Raw genomic sequence first — 12764 nt, 5'->3', positions numbered from 1 at the left:
TACTCTTTCATAGTAGACTTAGCGTAACAATTGTCATCATGTAATTGGTGAGATGCCTCTGCTATATACTCTTTTCTAGGCCACAGAACTAGGTTCCCACCTTTGCCAGATTTTTTGACCACCACCTCTTGGTTATTTTCAAGTTTTTTGACTAGATCAAAATATGCCTTCCTTTTAAAAAAACAAATTTCTTTCACCTCTGTTTTTGAGGACAGTATGATTTAATTTTTTGAGATCATTAATAATCAGATCATGAAACACATCAATGCTGTCCTTAGGCATAATTGGAACAAAACTTGACTTAGGTTAGACTGAGCCCAGCCCCCTCTTGGATGTGGTCTATTCTGCGCAGTCGTGCCTGAGTTGCTTGATCGTGTTCATTTTCTTCTATACCGTCCGAACCATCTGCCAAATCATGTACTAGAAGTAGATGGGGAACATCCGATGCTGCTAAATTAATTGCAGATACACTTTCATTTCCTTCAGCTGCGTTATCACATTCAATGTCTTTAGATGTCTTAAGTGCAAAGAATTTTTTCAGTTTTAATTTCCTGATGAAACAGTAAACATCAATGCGTGTTCTGGCATAATTAAAACTGTCACCAGGGCAAAAGTTAAGCCCCAAGGCCAGCAGTTGTTCTTCAGCCTTGGATAAAGTAACATTAGACAAATTGATCACAGTGTTGTCTCTTATTGCTTTTTGTTCTTTCTCCATTTCGCTTTTGTTTTTTTGTTGGTGTTTTTCTTTGCATCTTTTGCGTTGTTCTCGTCTTCTTTTGGTTCGCCGACATTTGTCACTGTTTGGTTCCGTCGAGGTCTTAATGTTTGCAGTCTCGCCTCGACTAAAAAATCAATCTCTTGTCCCACATTTAAAACTGTTTTTCTTCTTACTGTGGGAATGGATTCCGTGCTAGACGCACTTGTAAGTGAGATAGTTTCTAGGCTGTCTGTGTTTTCCACATTCTGTTTGGCGCTGCTCACTTCCTCATTATTAACCTTTTCTTTATACTGTTGGCGTTTTATGGGATCAAACTTCCTAGAGAAAGTAAAAATCTGACCATTCTCATAGTCTTCCAAGTCCCGATTGAACTTGGTTGCCTTTCTTTGTTTGATTTTTTCCTCATGTTTTTTCAAATGATCTAACATGGATTCCTCTAGTTTGAAACTTTGTTCAGTTGTTCCCAGTTCTTTGATTTTTTCCAAAAGGACATCAATTTCTTTTAGTATTTCCTCACGATCGATATGAGCATATTTTATGAGGATTTTAACAAGATTCATTGAAGCAGTGAGGTTGCTCTCCCCCCACTCACGCAGCATATTAGGATTGGGTGTGTCAAAGCTGGGTGCTAATAAAATTCGTAATCCTCTTGGCACCCTTCCCACTTCAGCATACTTTGACAATGAACGGTGTTCCCACCACTTAGTGATTTCGAGTTTACGCTTTTTTTCCAACTCTTTAAACAGACATGCAATGTCTTTGTCCTTTTCAGTTATATCGCCAGCCGGCGTGACAGTCTCTTTAGCCGGTTTTGTTTGCGTGCAAAACAATGCCTCCGCCGCTAGCTCTCTTTCCCTCATTTCCGCTGCAGACATGATTGGGTCACTTAACTTTTATGCAGCCCCAGCAGGCGTTCGTGCAGGGAGAAAAGTTTGTTCCTTTTACCCCGCCGCGCTGCCGTGAAAGCCTCAGCTCCCCTTCTACGTTTTCACGCTGGTTACAGTATCGTGCTGACTCACCAGATTGTTGCCGCTTTTCCGCCAAACAGCCGTCCACGCGTACTCGGTCGGCAATATCCAAGTGACTCCGTCTTTCTCACGAACTCTCCCGGGGTAGGCGGCAGCTGATAATTATCCACCATGGATCCTTGTGCTTCGTCGGTTACACTCAGCCCCCAGCTCGTAGGGAGGAGGTCTGGTGAACGAAGGTAACCGTCCTTCGTGATAGACACCTGGAAACCCTCAAACCACTTCCTGAATTCTCCCAACGGCAGTCAGGCGAGGAAAGAGACACAGACCTCCGATGTCACTGACCATGTCATGAATGATGTAATATGTGACATCATCAGCAGTGGATTGCGGGTGCGCGAAATATATAGTTAGTGCAACTAACTATATATGGAATTTCATTGGTTTTGTGCGAGTGAAATAAGGTTTTGTAAATGCTAATCCCTAACTATATATGGTCTATAACCTATGGTTTTTTCAGTGAATTTTCAAGGTTTTGTAAATGCTAATCCCTAACCATATATGGTCTATAACCTATGGTTTTTTCAGTGAATTTCAATGGGTTTTTAATAGCAAATATCAAAAGCTGAAAAATGTATTCTTATTCTAATTCAAAAATATATTTGATATTTTTGTAATATATATTTTTTTATAATTTTTTTTTATGTTTCGCTGCCGGTCCGCAAAACCGGGCAGCTTCCCGTTAGCTTAATTTTTTTCCGCGATCCGGTCCGCGAACCGGTAAACGTTCCGTTAGCGCAACTACCACGTTAGAAATCAACATTGTGATGCGTCGAGTAAGCGTGACGTAACTCGTTACCGCGTAATGCGTCTTATGACGCGCCGCGTTAGCGCACCCGGAAGCGATCCGGGGCGCTGCGCGGAGCGCGTAACGTAAGCATAACAGGTCATGTGACTTGTTTATAAAACTTTTCATTGGTTCATTTTACTTTTGGTTTCCAAATGATGGAAGGCTTGGTCATATTACCTAAAAATAACACTTTTCATTGGTTTAGAACATTTTTTTTCCCAAATGATGAAAGCCCCACCTTTTTTTTTTCTCACTCTGACTTGTAAAGCAAAGGACCCAGATGCATTTACAGTTCATCACTAACAATGTTCCAGGCTAATGTATTTTCCCTGGAAATTTACAACTGTCCTGCAAGTAAAATATTCCTATTTCGAGAAAAAGGGCGTTTCTTCGTCCCATGAGGGAGCCGTTGAGCAAAAGGGGCTCGGCCTGCTGTCTTAGTCGCTGATAGGCCTGAATATCGGATTCTTTTCGATCACTTTATGTTGCAGGAGTGGAAAACACAACAGCCCTTGACCATTTATCTTTACAGCATTCCTGCGTATTATACCTTTTAACCGTCATGTAATCGGGCTGCTTAATATCACTTGCCTTTTACTGATTCGAAAACAGTGGCTATTATTCAAAACTTTACCAATCTAGGTACTACTACCATGTTTTGTTTTAAAAACCTTTATTGTGAAAATGTCAGTATACAAATACGTTCCTATAACCACGTGGGCCGGCCATGGAGCAAACTGGAATCGTATATGATGAGGGGACATTTACACTGTAGAAGAACGTAACGGGTGGGCCATTAGGTTGCAAGAACTAAGGTGTCTAACAGTTGCGGAATCGGTGGACGTAAATTTTATAACTAAAGTACGACAGGGCCAGTTACAATAAAATTATCTAGGTATACATTTGCGGGCAAGTACCATGGGTGATGTTAATTCGAACTTTCAATAGTACAGTAATCAATAACACATCAGAACTTAATATCAATAGGGATGTCCAAATGTTCAATCAGTACTCGTCCCCGCCCGCCATGTGCTTCAAAACTGCATACGTATCTCGTGATATCAAGGCTGGGCAACCAGTACACAACAAGGAGTTGCGAGTCCCATTTATACCGGTGCCATTTTGGGCGAGGCCGGGCAGGTCCAGGATATAGTCAAAATGTCTCCACCAACCAGCGGTCGGACCACAACCCCTTTCGGCAGTCAAAAAAGGTTCCGTTAAATGACAACAGAAGAGAAAGGCAACAAGAACCATCAGTCAAAAGAGGCGAGGGCAAGTTCTTCCCTACCGGGTCATGTTGGGGCTCCACCGGAACTGATCGAATTGGTAGTCTACAGTGTTTCTGGATGTTTCAGACTGAAGCTGGCGTCGCCGCGTCAGCATGAGAGCACCACCATCTCGTGGCTCCGTCGTGGCCATTCCGCAAGCAATCATGGCAGCCGCTCCCCACCGGAAGCCTGCGGGAGTCGGGGGCCCCGGTGACTTTTGTAGAATCTTCAAGGCTGAGGGGACGCTTTCGGGAATGGGGCCCATGCCCTAGCAGGCAAGCGTCCGAGTTCCAAGGGGTCCCAGGGCCATTTTAGTGGACCAGGCCCAAATCTGAAGAGCCGGCCGCCATTTTGAGAGTCCTGTGGCAGCCGCCTATCGCTGCACCGCAAGAGTGGGCGCAACTCAGCTGGATGGCGGGTGAGACGCTGTAGCTGCAAGAGCAGGCGAAACTCAGCTGGATGGCAGGTGAGGCACTGTGCCGCAAGAGCGGGCGCAACTCAGCTGGATGGCGAGTGAGGCACTGTGCCGCAAGAGCGGGCGCAACGCAGCTGGATGGCGGGTGATGCACTGTGCCGTAAGAGTGGACGCAACTCAGCTGGATGGCGGGTGAGGCACTGTGCCGCAAGAGCGGCCGCAACTCTGCTGGATGGCGAGTGAAACGCCAAGGGGCGCCCCACTGCAGCTGAGGAGCCTCCACCTGGGGAGGCCCGTTCGCACCACCTCCCCCCCCCCCCCCCCCGGGGCGCCCCAAGCCGTCTTTCGGCGCAGCATTGTAGGATGGCCAGACCAGTGCGGCAACTTGCTGGACACCACCTGGGTGCTGTCCGGATCTCGGCGTGTTGTGCTGCCTTCAGCCTATTCGCACAACAGTCCGCTACTGACGTCACCTCACAGGCCGAAGGATTTTGTAGGCTTTTTATAGCCAAAAGCCGACTAAAAGACAGCCCAAAGCAGCCCAAAGCAGCCCATTGTTGCTACTCTGGGGAGGGAAGGGCAGGGACAGTGTCAAGCGGACGGTGAATGCTTTGAGATGGATGTTGCAGCAGGCTGCCATGTAAATAGTTGTTTAAAATTTTTTTTTTTAACGTGTTTACTTTGTTGGAGCGTTGTATATATTTATAAGTTATTAAAGTGTTATTATCCTACTACTTTGTTGGAGTGCTATATATTTGTAATGTGGCAACAAGCACAAAGATGTTACTGTATAACCAGAAAAAGACATAGTCCAATTGTGCGTGATCTAGTCCAATCTGGTGACGCCGATAGTGGGTATCAGCAGACTTTCATTTGTATAGGGTTTGTCGGTTTTAGCAGGGTCAGAAAGGATCCTATCAGTGGCCTACTGATTTTGTTCGATTCCTTTCGTTTTGCAATAATTTGCTAGGAAGGTACCGTGGCTAATCCGTATTTTATATATATGTCCTCTTTATTAGGGGTGCCCTCCGGTGGGGCCGGACGAGCTACCTCTAATAAATGGTCCGGGTAGAACCAATTACCAATCAGTGGGGAGAAGATAGGCATTACAGATTACAAAAGGGGGGACAAGGGTCCGCACCACCTATCTTACAGTGAGAATCACCATTGCTCCCCCCCGACTGACACCCTCCTTTGCCTCAGCTTGGATCATCATTTGCTAAAGTGTTAGAAGACCCCACCGTGAGTATAACAACAACTGGGGCCTTACTGCACACCCTAAGAAAAACTACAGAGCAAGACAATCTCTACCTTCTCCCTTTTCCATGTTCCAACGCTTTGAAATGAACAATATATTTACTCGCAGTGACAAAATGGCGTTCAACACTTCCTGATTTCCTTCGAATCGAACGTTAACAGACGTCATGCAGCAAAAAAAAATTCCACTCACGCGCAGTCGCTGGAAGACATGTATCAACATATATGAGCCTCCTCAGCCACCCTCAGAAAACCTAGGGGGTCAGGATATGTCTCCCGTGCCCCCTTATACCCATTTCGCACATTGTTTTTCATCCATCTTGTGATTTAATTAAAACGAAACACAAAATGGCGAACTCCCGTTACGCTACAGGTGAGCGACCCGGTTCGCGTACCGGGAAGCGCTTCTACCGGGACCCTTTAATAACACCAACATCATTCCTAGGGGGTCAAGAGGGGTCTACGTTGCCCCCTTTCATTAAATTCCCCCTTCGTTTTTCTCCTCCTCTTGTCTCTCGATCCTACCGAGAGACAAGATGGCGGCCGGTCCGGACTGTTTAGAATGTTGACAGACACCGGAGAGCCAATCAGCTTCGCTTCGCGAAGTTCCGTTACGTTACGCGTGAAGTACGCGAACCGGAGCGTTACCCGGAGCGCTGTCACGGATATATATATTTTTTTGAACGTTAATTTCTCAAAATACGCTGGAGCACATATATTGAGACCTAGCAAAGGCACATCGGGCTAACAGTCCCTACAATTTTGCCAAGTTTCATGCAAATCCATTCAGCCGTTTGAGCTAAAAGTGAGGCCAACCGCCCTATGGAAATTAACATGGGAAAAATGCGTTTTGGGACCCCCCTTTTTTCTCGGCCCTCCCTTGACGAACCCCCCCCCCAAATTTTCAGGGGCTGCTCAGAAACTAAATGTGCCATTTTCCTGAAAATTTCAGCCAATTCCGTCCACAAACGCCAAAGTTATTAGACATAGAATTTTCAAAAATCCCATAGAGAAAAAATCCTAACTATATATACCTACTGGCGACCGCCAGTAGGTAATATATATATATATATATATATATATATATATATATATATATATATATATAAAGAGAGAGAGAGAGAGAGAGAGAGAGATTTAGATAGATATAGATTTAGTAGGTGTGTGACTGACATTCACACAGTTTAGTTTGTTTGTCAGTTGGTGTGTATAGGTGTGTATATATGTATAAAAAAATATATATATCCTCTGCCAGCCGGCGTTTGCGAAACAGCAAAAAACAGGAGCACAAACCGCAATTCAGTGCACAAAATCAGTTTATTAGATTAGATTGTGCTCAGTCAGCCATTACGCGTTTCAGCACCAAAGTGCCTTGATCACATGACATGTGCATAAATCACATGACTACTTTTAAACACATTTTTTCCTTTGTAATCACACCCATTAAAGTGACAGTGCATATATTAAGTTATGTGAGCTTGAATGAACATTTTTACATTTTGCAACATTTGTTTTTTTGTAGTTTGTTTTTCTCTTTGACAAGAGTATTGTTTCTAAAATCGAGGTGTAAATACCATAAATAGTTTTTCTGATGCAGTTAAATCCATGTATATATTATACATAGCGACTTGGTCCTGTCGCAGAGTCCACGCACCGCCAGCCAGAGCGCCATGTTTCCCCGACCCGGACCAACAATGAATACTTGGTAAAACGAACTTTGGAGAAACCGGCTGCCACCAAACACTGGAGTTTGGTATGGTCCCTCTGCAGCCTACCAAAATTAAGTGCAGCAACAGGAGCTACACAATTGGAAACTTAATCATTCCTGGGAGACAGCAAGAAATTTGACATCGCCTCACGGAGGGTTTTTTAAACGAACAGCAAAACGTGGAACCACAAAGACCAGCATGCTGAGCAATCACTGTATCGTTGGTGTCCACTAGAGGGCTGGCATTGCATATTAAACATTCTTTGAGACCCACTCGGAACTCTCACTTACCAGGGCTGACCTTTGAAAAAGTTTTTGGGAAAAAAACAAAAGGTGTATTGAAGAATATGTATATACATACTGGGTGTAGGGGTTTAAGAGTGCATCTGTGAAGGGGTGTATGGGTGGGTGAATGTGTGTATGGGTGTGTTGGTGAGTGAATGGATGTCTCAGTGGTACATGTGTGAGTAACTGCATATGTGAAAGTTAGTATATGTTATTGTTGGAGTATATACATGACTATATGTGAGAGTGAGTGATTGTGAGAGTGGCTGTATGGATGAGTGTGTGCGTGTATTAGTTATTGGATAAGAGTGTGTGTATAACTGTATAGGTGAGTAAATGGGAGTGTGATTGATTATTTGCATGACTGACTAGGTGTGTGAGTAACTGTGGATGAGTGGGGTATAGATATGTGAGTGCATATGATAGTGCCGTATTTATGGTAGACCTCATGTATGAGTGACTGTATGGGTGAATAAGTGGATGTGTGTGTACACCTAAGAATTAGTCAGTGGGTATGTACTAACTGATATTGATGTGTCTATGGTGTCGAAAATGGTAGTCTGTATTCTAGAGTTGGTGTATGAAAGGTTATATTATGGTATGAGGAGGTGCATCAGATTATCACGTGGATGATGTCATCAGTGATGGCATTTGACATGTCATCAGTGATGTGATCAGTGTTGTCACTGACCACGTCATGAATATGTATGTAATATGTGACGTCATCAGCAGTGCATTGCGGGGGAGCGAGTTATAGTTAGCTAAACTAACTATAAAGACCGAATGTTTGTACGAGTGAAACGTCCAACTAACTACACCGTCCCTCAAACCTGTGGTTTTTTCAGTGAATTTCTAAGGTTTTCTAAATGCTAATTTCCAACTATGACTTCAGAGGTAGAATAATGGCGCAGAAAGCAGCAAGAGAAATGCAGAAAGAGGCAACAGAACTCCAGAAAGACAAAGAAAGGTGCAGAAAGAAGAAAGAGATATGCAAAAAGACCCAACAGAGGAGCAGAAAGATGCCTTGTTGCAAAATCATCCTGTGCGCCCAACTTTTTGCTATGGGGTACTGATGGTAACTGACTCTGACTAACAAGACACAGAGCCAGTGCTATGCTGAAAGACACTTAGAATACAGTGAAAACACCTACATACACTGGGGTACACTATTGGTTGGGGTATCCCCTGTGATTGGCTTGACCACACCTGTATGGCCCTAGTATATATTAGAGCAGGGGGATTAAAACTACCTCTACCTAAGAGGTACAGAAGGAGGCAAGAGAGGTGCAGAAAGAAGCAAGTGAGGTGTAGAAAGAAGCAAGAGCAGTGCAGAATGAACCGACAGAGGTGTAATAAGAGGCAAAAGGGGTACAGAAAGGGGTAGGAGAGGTACACAGACAGGCAAGAGAGGTACAGGAAGAGGCAGGAGGGGTGCAGAATGAAGGAAGAGAATTACAGAAAAAGGAAAGAGAATTGCTGAAAGAAGCAACAGAGTTGTAGAAAGAAGCAAGAGAAGTGCACAAAGTGGCAAAAGAGGAAAGTAAGGTGCAGAAAGAAGCAAGGGCAGTGCAGAAAGAACCGACAGGGGTGCAGAAAGAGGGAAGAGGGGTGGAGAGAGAGGCAAGTGGGGTGCACAAAGAGGCAAGAGAGGTACAGAAAGAGGTAGGAGGGGTGCAGAAAGAAGGAAGGGAAGTGCAGAAAGAAGTAACAGAGGTGCTGAAAGAGGCACAAAAGGTGCAGGAAGAGCAAGAAAAGAGGCAACAGAGGTACATAAAGAGGCAAGACATGTACAGAACAGGCAGGAATTGTGCAGAAAGAGGGAACAGGGGTGCAGATAAAGGAAAGAAAAGTATTGAAAGGAGCAAGTGGGGTGCAGATCCAACAGAGGTGCAAAAAGAGGCTAGAGAGGTACAGTAACAGGCAAGAGAAGTACACAAAGAGGCAAGAGAATTGCTGAAAGAGGCAACAGACGTGCAGCAAGAGGAAATAGACCGCAGAAAAAGCCCAGGAAAGTGCAGAAATATGCAAAAGAGGTACATAAAGAGACAACAGGAGTGCAGAACGAAGAAAGACAGGTGCAGACGGAAGCATGGAAAGTGCAGAATGGGGTGGAGAAAGAGGCTGGGGAAGTGTAGAAAGGAGCAAGTGAGGTGTAGAAAGAGCCGACAGCAGTACAAAAAGAGGCAAGAGAGATGCAGAAACAGGCAGAGAAGTGCACAGAAGAGGCAAGACAATTGCTGAAAGAAGCAACAGAGGTCTAGAAAGAAGCAAGAAACGTGTAGACAGGGGTAAGTGAGATGCAAAAACAGGCAGGAAAGGTACAGTAAGAGGGAAGACAAGTACAGAAGAGGACAACAGGGGTGCAGAAAGAAGAAAATGAGGTGCAGAAAAAGGCAAGAAAAGTACAGAAAGAGGCAAGAGAGGTACATAAAGAGACAACAAGGGTACAGAAAGAAGCAAGATAATAGAATGAATGTATTTATTTATTTATTTAAAGGTTTATATAGTGCCAGAATCGACCCCGAGGAGTATCTCTGCGCTTTGTGGAAGCATGTCAGACTATAGGGCGGCAGCTGTGAGGCTTTCTTTTTTTTTAAAAGCAAAACAGGGTGGTTTTAGGTAGTTTCCTAAATGCTAGATGATTTGATCATTCTCTTAGGGGAAGCGGGAGTTCATTCCAGTATTTCGGGCCAAGGTATGATAGAGATTTCCCTCCTAATCTCGCTCTACTGATTCTAGGAACCTTCAATAGATGTTTAGAGCCAGAACGCAAAGATCTCAGGGGAAGATAGGGAATGAATTTTTCCAACAAATCGCTGGGACCAAGATTGCATAGAGCTTTGTGGATGGTACAACAGATCTTACATTTTATCCGTTGGCGTATTGGTAGCCAATGGAGTTTTAAAAGAAGAGGACGTGAAGCTGATCTGGATGGCATATTCAGCACCAGTTGCGCTGCTATATTCTGAGCCACCTGAAGTTTATTGATTGACACTTCATTGGCAGAGAGCAATATACTGTTACAATAATCTAGGCGACTCAGTATGAGAGCTTGAGTTAGAGTCTTTCTTGCAGAATCCGGAAGCAGAGGGAAACTCGCCGAAGTAGGCCCAGGGTGTGAAAGCATGTACCCACTGTTCTTTAAAAGTAAGGGCATGGTCAAGCCGGACACCCAGATTCTTGACAGAAGCTTTGGGAGTAGGAGGCTTGCCAAGATTGATGGGCCACCAATTGGGGGACCACAATATGGGAGCTTCCCCAAGGAGTGGGAGCTCGGTCTTCCCGACATTACACTGAAGAAAGCCATTCCTCATCCATTGTGAAATGGCATTCATGCCCAGAGAGAAGGTCTCCTGAATGGTTGGGGTTAGTTCATTGAAAGGAAAATGTAGCTGCGTGTCGTCGGCGTATGATATAGGGATGAACCAATATTTCCATACAACATTGCTGAAAGAAGCAACAGAGGTGTAGAACAAAACAAGAAAAGAGCAGAAAGAGGCAAGTGAGATGCAAAAACAGGAAGGAAAGGTACAGAAAAAGAAAAGGGAAGACGAGTGCAGAAAAAAGATAACGGGTACAGCAAGGAGCAAATGAGGTGCAGAAAGAGGCAACAGACGTGCTGAAAGAGGGAAGAGAACTTCAGAAAAAAGCAAGAAAAGTACAGATAGAGGCAAAAGAGGTATATAAAGATGCAACAGGGGTGCAGAAAGAAGCAAGGCAGGTGCAGAAGGAAGCATGGAAAGTGCAAAATGAAGCAAAAAGGGTGCAGAAAGAGGCATAAGAAATATAGAACGGAGAAAGTGGGGTGCAGAAAGATCCAACAGAGGTGCAAAAGAGGCAAGAGAGGTGCAGAAACAGGCATGAGAAGTGCACATAGGAGGCAAGACAATTGCTGAAAGAAGCAACAGAGGTATAGAAAGTGGGGTGCGCAAAGAGTCAACAGTGGTGCAAAAGAGACAAGAGAGGTGCAGAAAGAGGTTAGAGAAGTGCACAAAGAGGCAAGAGAATTGTTGAAAGAAGCAACAGAGGTTTAGAAAGAAGCAAAGAAAGTGCAGAAAGAGGCTAGTGAGATGCAAGAAGAGGCAGTAAAGGTACAGAAAGAGGGAAGATGAGTGCAGAAAGAGACAACATTGTTGTTCCTGCAGATTTGTTGACAGAATGCAAAATTACAATAGATTGGCCCTATGATGAGTAACCTAGAGGCCCAAAGACAGGAGCCCCGTCAGATGATGTCATGAAAAAGTACCATCAAGTAATAACTTATTTGAAAGGAAAAGTACCTCCAAAAGAGACAGATTGGACAAGAATAAACAGAACTACCCAAAATAAGGATGAATCAGTGCATGCATATTATGAACGCCTTTTACTGGTATTCAAGCAGTACAGTGGGTTAGAGAACATTGATACCAAAGATATGGCTCATTTTATTTATCGTTTTGTGTCAGGATTAAGGCCTGAAATTTCGCAAATGATTAAAGATTATGAAATTTGCTGGCAGGCAAAACATGGCGATGAAATTCTCAAATATGCAAAATATTGTGGGGATGAAATTTACAACAGACGAAAGAATTTAGAAGAAAAGGTAATGTGGGCACAAGTAAAATTAGCAGAGCACAAGGAATTACAATTGAATCAATTGAAAACCAATCAGAGACAAGGAGAAGGAAGTGGGGGTAAACTAAGGGGAAGAACGAACAGAGACGAGGCAAAGGAAAGGTTTCCCTGCCACAGGTGGGGAAAATTGGGGCATTGGAAAAACACGTGTAAAGTTGTGCAAAATAATAATGTTCAAAATTAACATTTTAATCTACAGACACAGAATGAGGTGTCAAAGAAGCAGCAACAACAGGTAATACAAAACCAGTTACCCCTTGCACCTATGCCAGATTCTGGGAGTCAAGCAAAATACAGTGTGGATACCACAAATTGGGAGGGAAGTGGGAGGAAAAACGTAGGGACATCACAGTTTCTTTTGCAAGACACATTTTTCAAAGAAGATAGTTTCTGATGGTGCCTGAGAGGGGAGGAAGAGGAATGCGTACTTGGCGCATCCTTGCCGGTAGATCAGACAGGGCCATACATTGACAGAAAACTTGAGGGAAATGATTTTACCTTTTTATTGGACACTGGTGCTACAAGTTCTACTGTGAGAACAGCAAACGTTCCAAACCTACCCCTCTGGGGAGAAGCAATCCAAGTAGTAGGCGTTTATAATAAACAAATTAGGGCCCCTGTTACAGTGTGGAAAGTGAGAATTGGCAACTTTAAAGAAATGCATAAGTTTGTCGTTTGCAA

General features: G+C 43.9%; 1 protein-coding gene across 1 annotated transcript in view; it reads right to left on the bottom strand.

Moving 5' to 3' along the window:
- Positions 1-12764, bottom strand: part of GLP2R (glucagon like peptide 2 receptor) — a 921875-nt gene that overhangs the window by 62531 nt on the left and 846580 nt on the right. The window lies entirely within an intron of this gene.

The sequence above is a fragment of the Lissotriton vulgaris genome, chromosome 7, assembly GCF_964263255.1.
Source record: "Lissotriton vulgaris chromosome 7, aLisVul1.2, whole genome shotgun sequence".
NCBI lineage: Eukaryota > Metazoa > Chordata > Amphibia > Caudata > Salamandridae > Lissotriton > Lissotriton vulgaris.
The sequence above is the reverse complement of the archived record's forward strand: the minus strand, read 5'-3'. Positions and strand labels throughout refer to the sequence as shown.